Source organism: Phasianus colchicus, chromosome 1 (genome assembly GCF_987193195.1).
Source record: "Phasianus colchicus chromosome 1, bPhaCol1.hap1.1, whole genome shotgun sequence".
Lineage (NCBI taxonomy): Eukaryota > Metazoa > Chordata > Aves > Galliformes > Phasianidae > Phasianus > Phasianus colchicus.
The window spans coordinates 39,138,109-39,154,452 of NC_143436.1; the positions used below are offsets into that span (position 1 = coordinate 39,138,109).

Here is a 16,344-nt window from a genome sequence, read left to right on the forward strand (position 1 = left end):
GGGGTGACACAGCAGTGGAACAAACTGCACAGAGAGGCTGTGGAATCTCCTGTGGAAATATTCAGTACCCACCTGGATGCCTTCCTATGTAATCTTCTTTAGGGAACTACTCTAGCAGGAGGTCAGACTAGGTGATATCTAGAGGTCCTTTCCAACCCATACAGTTCTGTGACTGTATTTCAGTTGTGTTACCTGTGGAAGTATCAACAGAACTAGTACCATATTTTCCTACATTATTTGAACTGTGTTGTATCTTGTAATGTTTAAGTCAATAAAGTAAATATGTGGACAAGATATATAAATATTTGGCCCCATATACCATGTTCTGAAACTTTTTATTTTCTTGTGTGTCATTTAATGCAAAGCTGGAAAATTAGTAAAGTGAGGTAAGTTTCCCTACTTGGTAAGGCCTAAAAGAATTTGCTAACATCAAAGATAATAACTACTGACCAGATTTAGGCCAGGGTTGGGCTCTCATAATTCCCAAGTGTACAAACTTATACACACCTCTAAAAATGTTACTTGTAAGGTAGCTATAGTCCGTTCTTGACAGATCTGCTCCTCATCTTATCCACCCTCTCCCATTGCTGATGAAAACTTTAGCGCAGTAACTTCATGGCACGTAATTCAGTGATGTTAAAATAGGATAATTCATTTCTTTCCCTCTCACGTTTTATTTCTTTCTATTAAATACATTCCAGGCTCAGAAGTAACGGGGGAGTTGAGTTCGTGACCTGAATATAGCTGAGGTTTACCTGCAGAACGATTTCATGTTACATCTGTTTCAAACTGCTACGCTCACTAGTAATATCACGTTACTTTTTCATGGAGAAGCTTTGAGGTATTGAATTCCAACGATCTTCATTTTATGATGATCAGTCAATGCGTGCTGGCTGCGTCCTGATTTATTCCAGCCATTAGGTGGCAAAGATTCTTGGGTATTCGTACTGCAAGCAATACGTTATGCCAGAAGCAGACAACTTTTCTGATACTCCAGCTTGCACACTGTTCTTTACACAGTGAGAGGCAAGAACTGGTGTCCCCTTCCTTACAGAGCACAGAGTGAATGGGATGAATTGGACCTTCTCAGGAGGCAGATGATGGTCCAACACACTCCCTTACAGACAGGGATGGTCCTAGACTGATGTACTGATGGCCTCAGCATCATCTTCTAGCTTGATTCCTTTCCCTTGCAGGATTTGAACTAGCTGGCAGTTTCTTCTATGCTTGAAGTAGTGAGTAATGACAAGGTAAAAAGGGCCTAGGACTAATTTATATGTATTTTTAACTCTATTCCACAAATTGCTGAAAGACTTGGTGTTTTTTAAAAATCTGAGTTCTCATGCCTAGCTGCACATGTGCGTAACAGCTCCTTGCTGTGCCTCTGCTGCCCTGGGGAGGAGACCTTTGTTCTTCTACCCAGCCTTCCCATCCTTCTCATTCACAGACCCTGGGAGATTAAATGGCTGATAGTGTTCTCTGACCCATACTACTGCTTTCCACTTTGAGGGCCTGAAATAGATTCCCCTTGCCTTTGGCAAGTGCAGCTCATGTCTGTGCCCTACAACCCATTGCCTGAGGTGTGCAGGAGAGCAAGTAGCATATTGCTACTTGTTACTTGCAGTATACAAAGGCACTGAAATTCAGGAAGCACCAGTTTCTGTGCAGAGCACCAGAACATGCAGATTTCCTCCCATGCTGACATTAAAGATTTCTCGAATAACACCAAATACTCATCCTGCTGCATGAAATGCATGTGCAATGCCTTTGCTGTAGGCCTTACCATTCAAAGCAACTCCACAAAAAAGGGAACTCTAGCAGTAAGGTTAATGGCTGCTACTTGTTTGGTGGTTTGGTCTAGAAGCACTAAAGAAACACATTCTGAGCTTGCATACTGTAGGCTTGTCTGTGGGCAATGATGTAACTTGTCATCTAAGAGTGTTTCCTTGGATGGAAGCAGCCAGAAAGTTTTATCCATTGATATCTATCTGCTAAAATGAAAGAAACTTGGTACAATTTTCTGTGTTTGAGGAGCAGGTATATCACAGAATCACAGTATGGCCTGGGTTGGAAAGTACCTCAAGGATTGTGAATCTCCAACCCCCCTGCCACAAGCAGGGCCACCAACCTCCCCATTTAATATTAGACCAGCTTCCCAAGGCCCCATCCATCCTGGCCTTGAACACCTCCAGGGATGGGGCATCCACAAGAAAATATGGTAGAACATGCATTTGAGAGGGGCTCTTTTGTGCTCTTTTTACTACCAACCCTTTTTTTTTTTTTTTTTTTTTTAATCTGAAGGCTTCTGACACCTCTATAGATAGTAATTTTAATTAATTTCCCAATTATTAAGAATATACTCACTCAGAGGAACATGCTAAACATCACAATTGTAAAGATTAATTGTTCAGATGTAATTAGAGACATGCTCTGTGCTTAAAAGCACTGGCAAATGTCTACAGTATCACTATTTAAATCATTTAAATCTATGTTGGACTAATGCCATTTTCTCTAAAATCAAGATCTGCTCTATAGTGCTTGCTTATCCTCTTGCTTACAATATTTTTAATGTGGAATGTTTGTCTTCAAGGTACTAGTGAAACTAGTTTTCTTAAAAATAAAATGAAACAAAACCCAAACAAAACCTAGGCAAACTCTTTAAAAGGGAATGAAACAATTACTTCTCTCTAGTGGTCATTCCCTTCAGAGTTTTGAACAGAAGACAAAGCCTGTTTTTTATGGTGCTGTTTTCTGAAGATTAAATGCTAAATAATTACTACTTTTTGGTTGTGTGAATCAGTGGGATGCAGAGCAAGAATAGTTTGTGGGTTAAAAGGCAGGGAGGAGGTAGTGGTGTTAATGGAAAAGAAGTGGGTGGTAATCGTATAATAAAGACCCTAGGATATTAACCTTTGACTTGCACATGTTGTTTATTTCCTGCTTGATTAATAGTTTTAAAATTTAGGAGAAAAGACGCCTTTTGGCCTTTTAAACAATGCACACCTTCAGTGAAACACTCCTCTTTGCTTTGCTTGCTTATCGGAAAGAGGAAAATCGAATGGTATTAGTCACACTTACAGCCATTTGATTGCATTTATAGCAGTAGTTGATGGCCTTTTATTTGGAGCCTATGCAGTTTCATTTGGAGCGCAACACATGCCACATTCATCTTGAGGATTAACTCAGTTCTCTAAATTAGGAGGGTGACCTTGACCAACACAGTGTGTTTGGCTCAATGCAGTACTGCCTCTCCTTGATTTTGGGGAAGGTGTGTTTTTTATTTTAGTTAATAATTCCAAAGTTTGTATGTTAACTTATCCAGATTCCCATCCCTATTTCTGTTTGAATGAGTGCTACTTACGTGTGTATTGAGCAATATTATGTTTCTGATGCAAATATTTGGCTCTCTTGATTCCCAATGGGAGCCATTCGTGAGCTTGCAAGAAATTTCATTTACAAACCTCTGTTCATTCATTGAGTGGGCTAGCTCTAGGGTGAACAAAAGTGGGCTGAGTACAGACTAGCAAATGGTCAATGTTGTGTGTGATTCCCTCGCATCTACAAAGTAGATTCAGATTGATCGACACAGTTTATGTGGTGTTAATATTTTACACCCTTAAAAAGAACCATTAAAAACTCAAACTCTTCTTTTCAGTGTGAGATGATATTATATATCAGATTCTTTTCTGGCTGCTTAACGTCTTTGCGTAGGTCCCACTGAATTTTTAAGAGGCCTTTTGTAGCTGGGAAATTCTAACCCTAAAGGTCTTAAGGGGAAACGATCTCTGTTTGCCCCCAGTTCTGAGTCTAAATTTCTGTAGGCAGCATAGCACAGCGATATGCTTACTGTCTTTTCTAGAGATGTTTTCCTCTGCATTACAGGACTGAAACACCTTGAACATATTGTACATATTTACATACAAAGAGCCTTGGTCTGGAAAATGAGCATAATAAAACATTTAATTTTGCAGACTTTACTTTGCATAGCATGCAGTTTTATTTCTGTAAACATCAGGCATTCATATCTGTTATTTATGTAAATTCCTATGTCTGTTATAGATTTGCAATCTTTGCACATTCTCCATTGAAATTTGATTATGCAGTTTGTAAAACACAGACAGGAATTTAATGCCCATTCCTGGTGATGATGAAGCATTTTCTTGCTTTTCAGAAGCACGCAATCTTTTGATTTTATCAGAGGTGGAATCTAAATAGGTATATCGGAACAGCGAACAGAATGAGTGTGTTTTTGGTTGTTATGGAGCTTTTGGTAAGTGGTGTGTGGCTGCAAAAAGAGCTGCTGTGTGTGTGGGGGGGAGTGCTGGTGTCTGAACCGCTGATTGCTGCCAGAGGTTGCTGGAGTGAAGACAAATGAGTTCTTCAAAGCAATTAAAAGCAGCGTAGGTGATGAAACAACATCTAGTAATCTCTCCCAGTTTCACATAATGTTAGATTTAGGTCATTGTGTCAGTGCTACGAGCTGCACAGAAGGTGAAAGCCACTGCTGAACCTTCCGTGCGGATGCTCCGTAGCAATGTCTTTTGGGGTGGAAGGAGTGTCGATAGGAGCACACCACAAGAAAGCTCTGCACACTCCAGTGGTTCCCCTTTCAATTCTGAATACGCTTCAAGGTCCTGATCCTACTGTTCTTAATGGACTGGGGCCTGTCTTTGAGGCCACCTTTCCATTTGCAGTCAGGATGCACAGGTTTAACAAAGGTGCTGCGCTTGTTACAGCTGTGTGTGAAGCAGGGAGGCACGGAGTGCCGCAGGCATGGGCTGAGCAAGCAGCAAAGGTCAGAGTGAGCCTGGACCTGCTCACAGCATGCTGTGGAGACTGAGTGGCATTGCTGCTACCGCAGGAAAACTGAAAGAGAAGATACAGAGATCATTATATCCTATGGGCAGAAACGGTTGCTGTTGTAAGCAGGTCAACTCAGCTAAACTTAGATGTATGTAAGTTTTAATTTACCGTGCCACAGCTAGAACTTGGTACCATGACACTTCAGACTGTGTGCCTACTATATACTTACGCATAGTTCAAAAAAGATAAAGTTATGTAAACCCACATTAGGGGTAAAAGTCCATATATACAAGTCCTTGCTTTCTGTCTCTTTGCTGGTTTAGCCTCAGGTAGCTCAGCAAAAGATGGTGGGGAAAACTGCCTCCTTCCAGTGCCAGGTCAATGGGACATTGTTTTGAAGTCGCTTTGAACTTCTGAAGTAATACCTACTTTTGTACTCAAAGAAGAAGCAGGTGTTTTACTGTTGTGCAGTGTGTGTTCCTGCTGCACAAGGTACAGTGCATCTACAACGTTTTAATGGTAAAAAAATTGCAGTGTTTTTGGCATTTCTAAAAATAATACTGAGAGGAGAAGCTCATCTTTGAAATCGTAGAATCATAAAATGGCTTGGGTTGGAAGGGACCTCAAGGACCATAAAGCTCCAACCCCCCCACAGCCTGCAGGGCTGCCAACCTCCTTATCCAATACTAGACTCTTACTCATTTACTTCAAGGAATTTCCTTCTCTGTTCACACCAATAAAGGCAAGGCCAGTACATTATCCTACAGATATGTCTGAAAGTTCACCAGATGTCTTTCATCCCCATCCTGCTCCATCCTTTGTGACCATCACCATCATCTGTACTGAGCACATCTCACACCATGAGGATACGTGCTGCAGCTTTGCCCTCTACCTCTCATCTGGTCACGGAATCACTTGGGTCAGAAGGGGCCTCTGGGGATCACCTGCTAGCTGCAGCTCTGTGGTGCCAAGATAGTGCTATTGGGGGAGATTTTATTTCTGTTGCAGTAATATGTGCTGATGATAGGTGATGTAACAGCATCCAAATGCAGTCTTCCAAGAAACCTGCCCAGGAAGCACGTGCAAGTGCTTGTGGCTGAGGTCAGGCAATGCTCGGTTTGCCATTTGCAGCAGTTTTTTGCATGGCAGTGGCAAAAGAAGTGGGCAGAGCAGTGTAGAAGCCTGAGAAAAATACTCTTCCCTTAGGCATACTGAACTGAATCACTGAATGCTGGAAGATGTCACCCATGATAGTACCTGAAGCAGAGAGGTCACACTGGCTTCCTTCAATGCAGCACTGCTGTGTCCTGGGGAACCCCCTTGTTCACTCTAGCAGAGGCACTGGAACAGAAAACAGTAAGTAGATTGAGCAGGTGATGTGTGCAAGGGAAGGAGGCTTAGGCTGGAAGCCAGGAAGAAAGGGGAGCCAGGAGGAAAGGGGTCCTTGTCACATCAGGCAAAAGACTTGATGGAGTGGATGGTGTCTGTTGCAAAAGAGAAGTGGTGCTACGCCTCCTCATTTCTGCTTTACATGAGGGATTCAACCTAGCCCTCCAGCCAAAATGACCATGGGAACCACGGCTATCTCTTCGGATGGTGTCTTGTAGACATCACGCTCACGTCCTTTCCAGCAGACCGTTAATCACTGGCAGCTGCAGCGTGCCTTCCTGCCAGCTCTGGGGCCCTGGGGGGGGACAGGAGAACCCCGGGGAGCCTGGATAAGCCCGGCTGTGCCGTGGGGCAGTGGTGGCTGGATGACACATGACAGGATGCGGCCAGGCAGGTGGGGGCACGGATCCCCGCCAAGCTGTATTGCTGTACCCAAGGTGACGGCGATGACTGTGTGCAACAAAGTTGTAATTTGGTTGCCATAACGACGGGGCACATCCTTTGTAGTCTGGGCACTCCACGCCTGGTGTGCGACATGCGGCAGTTGCTCTAACAAGCTGAAATCGGCTTTTATTTTGTTCTTGTAACATCTATTGTTTTGGATGGAGGAGGAACGGCAGCTCACAGCCACCGTGCTTTGTGATGCATTTTTGTCAGCTTGTCCTAAAATTCATGGGTACAAGGGAAGGGGATATTCGGATGGCACCACTGATTATTCTTATTCTGAAGTCTGGAAAATAAGTGCTTAGCATACATATATGTGCATATACATAAATAGAAAATACTTGCAAGAAACAATGTGATGTATCTGGAAGTTCAGTGTCACAGTGACTTTTATTTGGGGTGTTATTCATCGTTAGCTATGGAATGTATTACTGGGATTTTAACAGCATGGTGTTCCCATCATATGAAGGGATTGCTCTGCTCTGTCACTACTGTGGAAAAGACCATCAGTGTAGACTGTTCTTCTACATAAATGCAAAGCAAGCAAACAGTTGCATATTCAAAAGTCACAGTCAGGCATATATTAAAAAAAAGAAACACAATCCTCTTTTCCTTTGTGTTTCCTCTGCTCTCTTGTTCAGTGGACACTGAAGGGTTTATGCCACAGTACAGGAGGATGCAGAAGGAGACTTGTCATTCCCACTGCTTGACTCATTGCCTACCATTCAGGAGAACTTTCAATCTTTACCAATAAGTCCAAAACTATCGTCTTTATTTTTGTTTATTTCCTCGATATTTGGTAGTCACTTAAAGCAATTTTTTAGGGGCCCGATTGTCACCTAACTCTTAAAAAGACCTTTTAAGGTGACTTTATACCTTGTCCTGAAGTGATCTGATGGTTATAAAGAAATGCTAATAAAAGATTTATTTTAAATAGAATGAAACAAACACAATACCGCAGTATTTTGCTACACTTTCCTTAACTGGGCAGGTAAAATATTTTCCAGTTGACACTTCTAAATGGGTAAGGACAGTTCTTATTCGGGAATAGGCTGAGGTGCCATGAGAAGCTAGAAATGCAATATCAATCTTTGCAAATCTTAATGAAAGTCGTAACTCAGTGGTGTAAGTCTGCTTCATAACATTAAATCACTGTAAGTGTTGCCTGCTCTGTCAGACTATTAGGCCAGAAGCTGCAAAGTGCCATATCCCTATCTGGGTATAGTTAACAAATTTCACCCACTTGCAATTCTTAACTCAATGTGGAATTTCACCACAGTCCCCTGAGTGCAGATGGTCAGTGTATTGGTTTATGATTCAACTCAATTAGTACTTCCTCCAGTCAGCTTCTTCATCCACTGTCTGCCAGTAAGTTTGCACTGGTTCAAATTATCCTAACACATAACAGTGTCCTGCAGATCTATTTGAGCGGATTTTATGAATGACCCACTTTGAGGAACTGCATGCATTGTATACTGTAATACACTTCGGATATTCAGTATTTTGTGACTTTCTGAGACAATAGTTTTAGTGTTTATATTCTTGGTAGAGTAGCAAAGGATGCTCTCTACATCATGTTTTACTTGTCAACACTGCCTCTATTATTAGCAGGGGAAATTGCACCATATAGTATTGGAGGCCATAACCAAAAAAGTATATATTTTCCATTACAGAAAATCCTCTCTTTCTCCTATATGACCAAATCGCCGTCTGCTGAAATCAACAGACAATAAAATAGTTGGATTTCGAAGACTTACAAAGTAACTCTGCTGCCATAAATAGCCCAAAAATCAGCTACTCATTTATCCAAGTTCCAAAATGCTGACTCTCATCTTTCTTTCAATGAACATAATAATTAGTTGCATGGGAATACACTTTATGAAATTGAAAATATGTTATTGTGAGGCACTTGAGTGTTTTGAACACTCACTGAAATGTAAGTACCAAGTTGTGGTTTAACTCCGGCAGGCAGTGCAGCGCAGCACAACTGTTCACTCACTTTCCTTGAGTGGAAGAGAATTAGAATAGTGAAGGCTCAAGAACTCATGGGTTGAGATAAGACAGCTTTCTAGATGAAGCAAAAGCTGTGCTTTGTTGCTTCCCACTGGCAGGCAGGCATTCAGCCACTTCCAGGAAAGCAGGGCTCATCCTACAGTTTGGTTTATTAGGAAGATGAATGCCATCTCTCTAATCATTCCTCCTTCCTCCTGCTTTACCCCTACTTTTACTGCTAAGCATAATGCAATATGGTATGGGATATCCCTTTTGGGGCTAGCTGTCCTGGTTCTGTCCCCTTCCAGCTCCTTGTGCCCCCCCCCCCCAGCTCCTCGCTGGTAGGGCAGGACGAGAAGCTGAAATGTGCTTGGTCTGTGAGCACTGCTCAGCAACAACTAAAACATCGGTGCACCATCACCACTATTTTCAACAAAAATCCAAAGCACAGCCTCATACAAGCCTCCACAAAGAAAATTAATGTCATCTCAGTGAAAACAGACAATATCGAAATCAATCCCTTGGTCTATGGGACACCTCTATAAAATGTCCATAAAACGTTTTTAAGTTGTCCGCTGAGTTCTTTCGTTGTGATGACCACTCATGTGTTACATGGAGTTGCTGGACACCAAAGCCAGTACAGGTCAGGTCACTGTTGCACTTGTACTGCTTCTTGGGAGGCCCTTCCTCTTGGTTTGAGTGGTTCCTTCTATTGCAGCTTTGTTTTATGCTAAGCAACAGAGAAAGGCTTCGCACTTGAAAATGCAGTGTTTATATCTTTTAATGTTTACATAATCGTTTGATGTTTCAGGGCAATTCACGACATTATTGAATGCCTTTCTTGATAAAAAGAAATAAAGGTGTCCAGCGAGAAGGAAAAAATGACTCATCAGTCTGTTTGCAGGAGAAAATTTAGCCAAGTTACAGCCTTGGGAACAAAGAGAGTGGTAACACTCCTCCAGGCTGCTCTCCCACTACAGCAAAGAAGCTGTGAAAAATAGACTCTTTCAGGGCTTGAATGTGAATGAGTGAACTCTCCAGCTACTAGGAAATCTTTTCAGAATCAGACAGCTGAGCAGGTTTTCAGCTAGATGTATCCCATTCATTTCCTCACCCCTTCTCCTGCACATACTGATTCAGCTTGTAGCAGCACAGGTTAAGGCTTTTGAAGTCTGATCAAAGATTCCACACCATCTGCAGCGTGGTGGAAATGAAGGCACCTTGCTTTTTCTGCTCTTCCTTGTTGCGAATGTTACAGCTCTGTCACAGCTATCAATGGCATCTAAACCAGGAGCAGAAACAAAGCAAAATGCAAATTGCACTGTTACTTGCCTGGTGTATTAGTTGTTGCATCATGAATAATCCAAGAGACCGGCTAATGCTGAATGATTTTGTTCGCTCTGCTCATATGCCGATTACTTATCAAATCCTACAACCTAATCTCCCTGATCTAAATTATCACCTCTATCTAAATGCATTACACGAAGTGTTTGGAGTTGAATGCATCTGCATTACCACTCAACTGGGAAAAGATGCCTGGCTTCTGTCTTACAGCAACTGCTTGTGAACCGCAGGCATGTTTTTAATTTCTTAGATATCCCATTTCAGTGACAAGTGAACTAGAAACACCTTGTATTAAAAATTATCTTCGAAATATGACCAAAAAGGCCCTTCTAGCTCCATTTTTACATCAGGTCCACAAAGTCCACTTGCTTAGAAGGAAGGAATGGTAGGGATGATCTCTGTCTCATGGTCATTTTCCATCCTGCAAATCTTTTTGCTGGAATAGACCAGAGGAGAGATTATGAGATCCTTCTTGGTAAACCTGTGAATGTGAAGAGACTGCTCTGCCTTTCCCTTTACTTCTTGGGCTTTTTCCTCAGCCGCTGATGTTTTGCTGCCCGGTTCTTCTATTGCTGTTTCTCACTGTCTACATCTGATGTCGGTACTGACATGTATCAAGCTGACCAAAATACTTGACTAGTCAGCAGCACGATACCCACAAACTGGCACTTTTCACTTATCTCAGCATTCTCCCTGTAGATGAAAAGGCTAATGTTTGCAGTACTGCTTCTGATTCAGTGCAGAGGCTGCATTCCACTGTCAGTTCAATTCATTCATATTGCATGTTGTGATTTTATGTGAATTGCAAAAAAATTATTGTCTTTTATTTTCTGCAGGACAATAAGTATGTTTCAGTGAGATTACTGATCTGTAGCAAGATCTGAATCAAGGGTTTTCCCAAATCTATAAAGAGTGGGCAAAGTTATGGGCAAAGGCTGGGGTCTGTTGAGTTCTGTTTTCCTTCACAGCCTCATTATTTAAGTGACTGCTGATAAATGAGGTACAGAAAATGACATTAAACCGACTCATGATGTCAGCAAGCATTGCTGCCTGGAAATGTCACATTCCATTGAATGTCATTGAGAATGGGACCCAACTTGGGCTGTTGTGTAAAATCCATCTGGTGAACTAATCCTGGGTCCTTTCTTGTTCTTTGCAGAAGAGAGATGCTGTTGGCCATGAGATGTAAAGTGAAAAAAAGAAACAAATAGCTGCGTTTATGTTTGTTATTGATTTATACAGACAACAGAAATAAATATTTTTGTTCTTAAAATGTAGTGGAATGTTTCCTGGTCCTGGTGGTTTGAACAGCATGTAATAGCATCTGACTAGTAACATGAATTCGTTGACTACCAACTGTTGAATATTTGATCTGTTTCTACTCTTTATGTTTTATTAATGCCAACTTTCAGTTATAATAAGGCCTGTTTGTATTCTCAGTCAGCTACTAAGAAATGAATTTTCTGGGGCTGAATCCTAAGGAAGAAAGGATGTAGGACTGAGCCTGTCCTTCATGTGGAACCTGCTTTGGTGTTGAGGGAACTCTTTCAGATCCCTTCAAACAGTATGCATTAAGCAAGGGTAATAGCAGACAACAAAAACATATTCTGTGAGCTCTGTAGGTTTATACTTCAGTACACTGAAATCTGAAGTCAGAAAGTCATTAGAGTTGCAGGCAATATTCAGTGTTTCTACATGAGTGCTTGTCGTGACAGGTCGTGAGGTGCAGGGACGCCTCTGGGTCTGTTTGTAAACTACAAGAATCAGATTTTTGGCCAGCACGTGCATCCCACAGATAGGAAAAAGACAAGGATGCCATCCTTTTCTCCTCCTGCTCCCTCTGTGCTGCTAGGTGCAAACTCAAGAATGTGGAGGGGAAATGGAGGAGCCTTGGGATGAGATCCAGCACATCTCCTGGCTCCAGTTGAAGAGGAGATGGGGTATGCTGCCCATGGTGGCAAGAGAAAGATTTCCAGTCATGGGATATGCTGCTTGATCCAGTTGGCCTTTGTCTGCGCAGTCATTAAAAATCTGTTCTTAGGAAAAGAACATGGGCTGGCAGGTACCATGACCTGTTTCAATTTATATTTATTTCAAGAGATTCTTGGTTTAAAATAGAAGATTCTCCTGATGTGGTCATTTCTGTGGAAGTGTCCGTGGAGGCCCGGAAGCCTGAATGGGGAGCTCAGATTTAATTAAAATAAATGACATTTGCTCGTGTGTAACCACATTTTTGGGGGAACCGTATGAAGGGGGGTCTTGGTGTTTCAGTGGTATAGAAAACCAGCCCAAATCCCCTCTTTATTTCTCTTATATAGCTTGAGATGATTCTTCTGAAAATTCCTTTTAAATTTGTCTTTGAAAGCAAACAAGTACTTGAGGGGGGCCTATGCTTCTGCAGTACAAAGCTCATGAGATTTGGACTTAGCGCTTTTCGTAACAACAGCCTGTGAAGCTTTTAGTATTTGTCTTTGGGATATTGTACCTTACAATATGAACAGAGAATGCATTTGGTTAATCAGGTGATTTTTGTGTTGTCCTTTTTCATGAACTAACCATCTATCAGGTACACATTTTCCTTTGAGATTCAACAGCAATGTTGTCTTGATATTTTAAGTGGCAGGCATACTATTGAATTGTTGGAGTATCTTACGTAATCCTTTGTATTTAGTCTGTTGTTCCACAGAATCCTTCTTTTTTTTTTCTATGTTGTAAAGCACGTTTGTGAGAAGCTTTTCTGAAGTAAAAGTATATAACCAATGCTTTAAAAAATATTGCTCGAGGAAATCATTTTATTAATCCTACACGCAATATCCTTCCTGTCAAACAGTGGAATTTAGATGGCAGAATCAATAATGTAGAATCCACATGGGGATTGCTAATACACAAATTAGTGCATGGTGCTTCTGTGCTTGGTAAGAAAGAAAGCCTGTATTCTCTCAGTCCTTTATTGCTGTGCAATCAAAGAGAATTATGGACGCAAACAACCCAGTAAAATATAATGGAATATTTCATGAAATGTGATGTTTACTAACAAGAGTAGAAGTTGCTCTTTCAAAGATGTGGCTGAACAGTGTAGCAAGCAATATTTAGTATAGTAATAAAAGGCAAATTATCCGTGTTTTCCTTTAAAGACCATTGCAGAGGTAAACTAAAATCTAATGCAATCTGTAACATTAATGCGTGTTCTTTATGGCGTAGGATGTGAATATTGGAATACTAATGGTTCATCATATTTATTGCATATAACAATATTCTTCTGAGTTACTGAAAATGTAAAGGGATGTAAATTACTCATAATGAAATAATTTAATTTCTAATGATTACAGAATGATCTAAATATACTGAACAAGACCCCATGACTGCATATTTCAGTAATTGCTCAGTTGTATGCTTATTTTCCTAATCAATGCATTACTCAGACTATCTTCAGTGGAATTTATTACCTCATTTTCAGTTTCATGCTACTTAAATATGCAGTAGCTGGTCCCACAGAAAATTGTGATCTGTACAGCGAAGAATCATGGTGTCAGAGGTCAGAGTTCTTTGTTTTCATTCCTTTGAAATCACACATTAATGTTCTAAAAAGGGCAAAAAGCATGTAATTTGCATTTAAAGCACTGCTTTCCTGCATTACATCCCGTTGAATATATCTTTTGGATAATGGACATTTATCATAGCGTTCCTCTTGACTCTGGAAGCAGTGCAGAAGGTAGCCAAAGAACCTTTATAACCGTGCAGTACAAGGCAATAAATCCCAAACTGTCACATGATTACTATGGTAACCATCAAGCCTCTCGAGCTTCAAGCCATACTGAAAAGTAGATTCAATTTTCAGCTCATCAGCTCTTCCTGGTGATTTACTTGTTGACACCGCACATTTGATATAGTAGTATTAATGCCCTCTTGCACCTCTGGGGACTAATACCAACACCCCCTTTTACAAGGCCTTATGCTGCACTGACCTCAGGAAGTCATTTAAAATTGTAGAATTGTATTCTTGTCAGCAGATGCGTAAAGTGGCATAAATTACTGGATGTAGAATCCTTTTTTTAAGCTGCTGCAACTTGGTATGGAAAATGAGACCCTTTTCATAAAGGCAGTGAGAAGTATGAATTTGGCATTGAGATGGAAATCCTGTACTTGCTTAAGCATTTCTACCGGGGTATACGTGTGGGTCAACCTGGTGTGTGCACCTCTGTGCTTGCAACCTTCCCTCATTATTTGCTGAAGAGACAGAGACAGTTCTGGCACGCATTGTGGTGATTTGTCTTTTTGGTCCTGGAGTATTCCCCATGGAAATGATGTGTGTTTCTCAGTGACTACGGCAAATGCTGTTACGCCTCAAACAGATTACTTGAAATGTTACGTTTTGCATTTACACACCCTCTTACTTTCTGCCCAAGGCAGACGGAAGCTGAATCAGGTGGGCCAAATAATCCAGGGATTGCTGGCTGACATCGCTGTGTTTTGTTGCAGCTGTGTCTCAGCTTTCTGGGGTCGATCCAAGGATGAATGCTGTGTAAGCTTAAGAAGTTTTTTGATGTTGAAGAAAGGAAAGAAATCCATATTAACTTTTAAAATCCAAGGATGTTCAGAAACAGCATGACTTCTGAAGCTTGATTTACTAGAAGATTCCTGTGGACATGTGTATTACCTGCAGTGTGGCTGGATCCTCTGGCATCCAGTTAGGCATGAAATCTGATTGCTTTAGTAGTACGTAATGGCAATTAGCCGTAACATCTCTGTTAGGAGTACATTCTTTATGTGTTGATAGCCAAACACAGCATTAAGTTTTTCATGGAATCATAGAACCCTTAGAGTTGGAAGGGACCTCTGTGGGCCATCTAGCCCAACTCTCCTGCAGTGAGCAGGGACACCACAGCTAGATCAGGTTGCCCAGGGCCTTATCAAGCCTCACCTTTTTCCCTCCGTGGGGGTGTTGATCAAATATAACTTCTCTGCTCTGATACTTTCAAAAACACTGAATTCCTTTCTGTCAAAGGTGATGGAAAGTGTCTGGTTGTTGCTAAAGGTAGCAGATACAGGAGGGAGTCTGTCCTCTCTCAAAGTGCCAAGGAGCTACTGCATCATCTTTTTTTCCATTTTTTTCCTGGGGGAAAAAAAAAAAAGGAAAAAAACCTCTACACTGAACAACTAGTGTGCCATTTGTCTGTCGCCTTATAAAGTGGAGCTTCTTATTCAGAAAAACTGTTACTTAGTTTGAGACAGTTTCCTCAACACAAACATTTGGTGTCTGATAGTGGTGGTGTTCATCCCATCTTCCAACACAAGAAGGCTTAAAAATCTGTGTCTTGAAGGATCTTTAGATGTTCCTGCCTTCTTTTCCCAAGAATAGACCAAAATATTCCCCTGAAACACTGTATGCCACAGTTAAAAAAAAAAAAAAATAGACAAAGCATTGCTGATAGTACAAGGAATTTACAACAATATATCTGGCTACATCTGCAGCTATAAAGTGTTCTACCTGCTGAACAACATTTATGTTTTGTTACCCGTAGAACTTGTTGATAATCTTTGAGACGTAGAAGTTATTTATTGGTTGGTGCCAGTCAATGTGTGACGGTTTGTTAGTGTGAAAACTGCATTTCATATACTACTAGTATATGAAAATGTGAATACTCTACTAGTACTAGAAAATGTGAAAACATGGAAAGCTCCCAAACTGAAAATGTGCTCTACCTTCTACCTTCCCACAGTGTAATCTGGATTTTCTTCCAAGGGTGAAGGCAGGGGTGGGAGTGGGGCTGCATAAAACAGGCTGTGGCTTGGCACACTTGTTCGCTCCTGTAGTCTGCTCGCTGCTGTTATTAAGTTGTTTTCTTCCAGTATTATTACAGGCAGATTAAAGGAGATTCCATGGAAAACAGTGCTATAGGCCAGCCTTGACCACTGGATTGGAGTAATGAGCACTGTACTATTGAGTTGCCCAGGGCCAGTTCCTGAGGGCTGTGGGCTGTGCCTCCTAGGGGCCTCATCCACTGCTGCACCACCGGCTCCTCCATGGCAGCTTGTGGAGATCTGCTCCTTGCAATGCCCATTGGTTGCAGAGGGACAGCCTGCACACCATGGGCCACTCCTGGGCTGCAGGGAGCTTCTGCTCCACTCCTGAAGCACCTCCTGCCCTCCAGCATTTACTTTGGTGGCTTCAGTGCTGTCTCTCTCACGTTTTCTTACTCCTGTCTCCTAGCTGTTTTGCAACATTTTTTACCCGTTCTTAAATATATTCTCACAGAGGCACTGCCAGCATCGCTGGTGGGATTGACAGTGTCCTGTGGTGGGCTCCTTTCTGGGTGGGTTGTTTGAACGTGAGGGCAGCTCCTGGTTTCTTCTCACAGAGGCCATCCCTAC

The 16,344-nt window shown here is 41.6% G+C and overlaps 1 long non-coding RNA gene across 1 annotated transcript; it reads right to left on the reverse strand.

The window, feature by feature from the left end:
- Nucleotides 1-4,036: 4,036 nt before the first annotated feature.
- On the reverse strand, nt 4,037-6,728 carry LOC149919518 (uncharacterized). Its single transcript, XR_016463626.1, has 3 exons — nt 6,625-6,728; nt 6,061-6,144; nt 4,037-4,866 (listed from the first exon to the last, which is right to left on the reverse strand). It is a non-coding gene; the product is annotated as an uncharacterized LOC149919518 (long non-coding RNA).
- Nucleotides 6,729-16,344: the final 9,616 nt, after the last annotated feature.